Below are 4897 nucleotides of genomic sequence, written 5' to 3'. Positions count from 1 at the left end.
TGGTTGGAAAAGACTCAATATGAGCCTTCACGATTTTTCGGGTTTCACTGCTTGTTTTATTTGGCGGTGTATGCTTGCCTCTTTTATCCGTATCTGCATAACCGCCTAGAATATCAGTTTTCATACAACATCCTGTATTAACGACGCTGATATACAAAGTGTCTTACAAAAAAATTTCTCACATACCTGTATGTCTTGACTATTCAAATAAAAGTAACACATTTTGGAAAATGCACGTGGTTTTTTTAAACTTCGACAAACTTCAACGACTCTCTTTGGTGGCTTCATTTTAATACATGCAATAAGAAAATTTTTCTGGCCTATATATTTTAACTTCCAATAATCACGACAGTCTTTGTCTGTAATCTTCGCTGAAATAACTGGCACATTTGTAAACACACTGTGAACAATTAACTGGTATTGGCAATTTTGCTGGTCTATTCTTTTTTTTTATCTCATAAGGCAAGCCCTTAGCACGCCTCCTTTTTGCGACATTTATTACCCATTCTTTCGAGTTAGCTTTTCTCCGTTTTAGTGGATGCACTAAGATATTGCACACCAAACCCAAGATATTGCACAACAAGTAACTAATTAATACCTATTATCAAAGTATTTCAAAACTTTCTTCCTAATATATTATAGTCACAAACATAGAAGACAAGCAATTTTATTTAATAGTCTGCTTAATTTTAGCATAATATTCTTTTAACTTAACACCATTAAGATCATTTATGGTTTTAGCTTAGTAATCATTTCTAAATTTTAACTCAACCCGTTTTCAGGTAGAAAAAGTAAGTGTACTTAAAGGTTTTTACTGAAAGAGAAATTTTAATAAATCATACACGTAAAATGTATTAAAGACACTTGCCACCTTTTTACTGAATATGGTATGCAGTAACATTGTGCAGTAGTATAAATATATTGTTGTCCGGCATAATAATATGTGGGCTTACTTTGTTTTACATGCAACAGAACTTTAATTTTATGGAAGTAAGTAGCGATATATTGTTTTATTTGAAAATGAAAAGTTGGTTAGGTGTAACTTATTTAGTAATTTGTGTAATAAGTTTATTACACAAATTATCTGCTGAATGGTAAGTCGTATCATTTATTGGGTTTTACCTGTAAGTAGAGCGGAAAAAACTGAGAATTTTGGTATACTTAACTTAATATTTTAAAATTTGTCATTTACCTAGTTTTCGCAGTATACCGACGATATACACTTTCTTTTAGTTCTCCACTAAGGAATGCCGTTTTTACATCTAACTATTTAAAGTAGTATTTATATTGATTTTCAACTGTCAGAAGTGTTTTAAGTGTAATCATTTTTACCACTGTTGAGTACAAATCTTCATAATCAAAACTCTCCCTTTGTGCAAAACCTCTGACAACTGGTCTTGCCTTATACCTATCTTCTTCCTTGTCTTCTAATGGTTTACTTGCAAACACCCACTTTGTGTTCAAAGTCTCTATCTTTTCTGGTATTTTCTCCACTTCTGCCCATCTATTATTTTTCTCAATTGATTCTATTTCTCTCGCCATTGCTTTTATCTTTAAATTCTTATTTTTCTACCTTTTAACTCTGCTACTGTCTCTGGATCCCTTTCTACAAAAGACATGGCATTAAAAGCCATATATAAGTCATAGTTACTGTATCTCTAGTATTTTTACCTTTGTTTTGTGCCCTTCAGTTAAAATTATATTTACTCTCATATTCTTCTATTTCATCATCACTATTATCTTCTTTTATACTTCTACATACTTCTTCAATTTGATCGATCTATCTTGTTGTGGATCTTCCTCGTGATTTTTTTTTACCGCGGTCTTTTACCTTTCCTTAGATAATAAGTCTTCCCATGTTTTCTGTGTCTGCTCTCATAATATGTTCAAAGTATTTCAATTGTTAGAGATCGACTTTGGTGCATAGCCGTTTGCTGACTTTTAGCTCATTTATAATTGAAACAGAGAGAGATGGAAACGGTTGAGCGAGGGAAGGCAGTGAATACTGTAGAATCCCTAACCTATATATATTATATATATATATATATATATATATATATATATATATAAATATATATATATATATATATATATATATATATATATATATATATATATAATTGAATTATTTGTCTTGTGGTCGATTCACGGAATCTGTATATTTCTTCTCCAATAGAACATTTTAGTGGTGTCTACTTTTTTCTCTCCGCATATCGTAGGGTCCAAGATTCACATCCTTATGCCAGTATTGGGAATATTAAGCACAAAGCTTATAGGTTCATAGCTGATCGTATAACAGATAATTTTAAATTCTCAAAACTTCTATCAGTTACAAGTAAGTGCAATGTTAAGGCCAATTTATTGTACGGTATTATAAATTGTCTCATATGCGTGTCCTGTTTCTTCAAGAAGTAATTTTGAAAATCTTCATTACTCAAACGTAATTCCCTTATAGAAATAAAAGCTGAAAATATGTCTAGTTTTTGTATCCAGCTTTTATTCATCGTTTTTTAAACTCTATTTTACCACAAATGGCAAAATTATTCTAATACATGCTTTTTTCTTTAAATCTATGTATTAATGGAGAACATTTTTTTTAACGATGTTCGCTTAAACACTCTGACCAAAGTATTAGTAATATTCAAAAATATTATTCTTTATTGTACGGTTTTTTCAACATTTTCATCAATATTTTATTTTATCAATATTACTATCAAACTAATATTGACAATACTATTAAATGTGTGCAGAGTCCATTAAAGTTTTGTCTAATCAGGAAGAGCCACAACCTTTATAAAATGTACCTAGGCGGTCGCTTTTAATTCTGAAAAAAAAAACAACTTATTTGTTCAACAAAAAAAAAACAAAGTAGATCAAACCGATTGCATAATAAATTTATACGATGCGTTCACAAATTACACTTGAATATTAACAAATAGAGAATAAGAATTCGCGGAAGAAAGTGAATAAAAGCAGCTGTTGTATATGCTTACGTACTACGTTGCCTTGCTAACAACAACATGCCATTATTAAACATTAGACGCTCTATCGCTCGAGTATATATACAGTGAGTATCAATTTCTATCCAAAAAATATTTTTGTAAACCATCTCTCAAAAAAGCTTAAAAATGGATTCTCGAAACCGTAAAACAAGATCCAGTAGGACATACTTAAAAAAAAAACTTTATTTGAAAATTAAAGACATTGCGGAGTGTGCAAAACAAACGTTAGAAAATAATGTGGAAAATGTCTTGTCGGATTATATGAGAAGTGTATGGAGAAATGGCATACCTAAATAAATTAGTTTTAATTGTATAAAATATCTCATATTACAAATTTTTTTTATCAGTTTTTATTTATGTAACCTGCCATAATCTTTTTACTCAGTAAAGGTAACACCTCAAATAATGCTCTGCCATAAATAATAATTTGTTTTTTTGACGTTTTTTCGTCATTTAATACAATACTTTGTAGAAAGTACGTTGTTTCTTTTATTACAAGCAACATGTCAAATAGTGCTAAGTTGCTAAGTTTTTTTCTCGTTTTCGCAGAAGAAGCTTTCTTCTCGTTTTCTAGTTTTTCAGACTTTATTCTCACGTTTCCTTCTTAACCAATATGATACTTTCTGTAAAGTTAATCTCTCATAACACAATAGTTTGTGCTAGACTTAAATTCAAAACTTCAAGATTGGCTGCCAACATACTCAGCATTGAATTTTTCACCTTCTGCGCTGAATACTGACTTTTTCGTATGTGCTAGTAAGTTTTATGACACGAAGTATTAACAACAGAACTAAAAGTTTTTATGTTGTTTTATTGTTATATCATTATTTATACAGTTTAGTTGGAATGGGGATTTCAAGATTTATATTTGATATCATATTTTTTTTGTACTGTTAATTGCCATTTCTACTCATTTACAAAGCTACAATTTACAACAATGCAGTCTTTTTTTATTTATATATCTTTAGTGAAATTGTAGATCATTTTATTTTCCCTCTTTAGTATCTTGACTTTCTACAGTTTTCCGTTGAGGCATAATATTGATATTTCAATATTTGATTTAAGAGTTTTCTGTTTACAATCCTGCACATCTTTTGATTTTTTTTTATTTGGACTTCTCGGATGTCTTGGGCCACTTGGTTAACTTATTTTTTAACAAATTTAATTACGCTGTTAACACAACTTTTTCCATATATAAAGGAAGTGCGGGTATTGCCATTCACTTAAGCAATTTGTCAAATTAAACAAAAACTATAGGTCTTGAAACAGAATTTTAACTGTCAAAATACAGTCATGTTATTTACTTCATTCATCCAGCCTTTGGCCGAGCATTCATATATGGCACCTACCGGTCCATTGCATTTGAATTGATCCGACATTCTAGGATAAATAAACATCGGTGGTATATATATATATATATATATATATATATATATATATATATCCCTGATACACTTACTGAGCAGCACATAGTTATATTTCGACCTCTCTCCCAACTTACAGCTTTTCCCAGTTGTTTGACACCTTTTGGGGCTATAATTTTGGATGGCATCTACACCGTGGTAATACCTGTCTCGTTGACATTAAATATACGGCAGGCTTGAAAGTTATATTTTGTTAAGACTATATTTAAATTTGTGAAAAAAAAGGCCTACACTTTCAGCATTAAAACCCGAAATTCTCCCTAAACTGGTTGCCTGGGGTTTCCTCAAACTAAGATTTGGATGCGGTTTTAAGAAAGCTTGAAGCCAGTCTTTACCGGCCATTTTTTTGTCATCGTTGAAGCAGTTTTTAATATTATTTTTAAGCGCAAACTCGTAGACGATTCTTCGTAAATCAGTGGCCGTTAGACCATAGAACATCTTCGCCAGATAGATGCAGCGATCAGCCACTTG

Source organism: Diabrotica undecimpunctata, chromosome 6 (genome assembly GCF_040954645.1).
Source record: "Diabrotica undecimpunctata isolate CICGRU chromosome 6, icDiaUnde3, whole genome shotgun sequence".
In the NCBI taxonomy this organism is placed as follows: Eukaryota; Metazoa; Arthropoda; class Insecta; order Coleoptera; family Chrysomelidae; genus Diabrotica; species Diabrotica undecimpunctata.
The sequence above is the reverse complement of the archived record's forward strand: the minus strand, read 5'-3'. Positions refer to the sequence as shown.